Raw genomic sequence first — 319 nt, forward strand, 5'->3', positions numbered from 1 at the left:
AATATACAACCACTAAATAGCTTATGTGTGGATAAAATAAACAGAGACACAGTTCATGATCATATATTATGTTTTTTCAGCAGCATTGCCAAAAGAGCCCCAGCACAAAAACAGCTTAATGGAAGAGACATTTTACAGTTCTACTATTTTATATGTCACATCACTGATTTTGGGGGAAAACACACACAATGAGTGCTATCTGGCATGTTCCTAGTGGTCACCATTGTTGTTTGTGGCCCTGGGAATCACAACATGTTTCTGGCCCCAGTTGTCCATCCCTAGTGTCCTATCTATATGTGTCTGTGTATGTACACGAGCG

This window comes from Gouania willdenowi, chromosome 5, assembly GCF_900634775.1.
Source record: "Gouania willdenowi chromosome 5, fGouWil2.1, whole genome shotgun sequence".
Lineage (NCBI taxonomy): Eukaryota > Metazoa > Chordata > Actinopteri > Blenniiformes > Gobiesocidae > Gouania > Gouania willdenowi.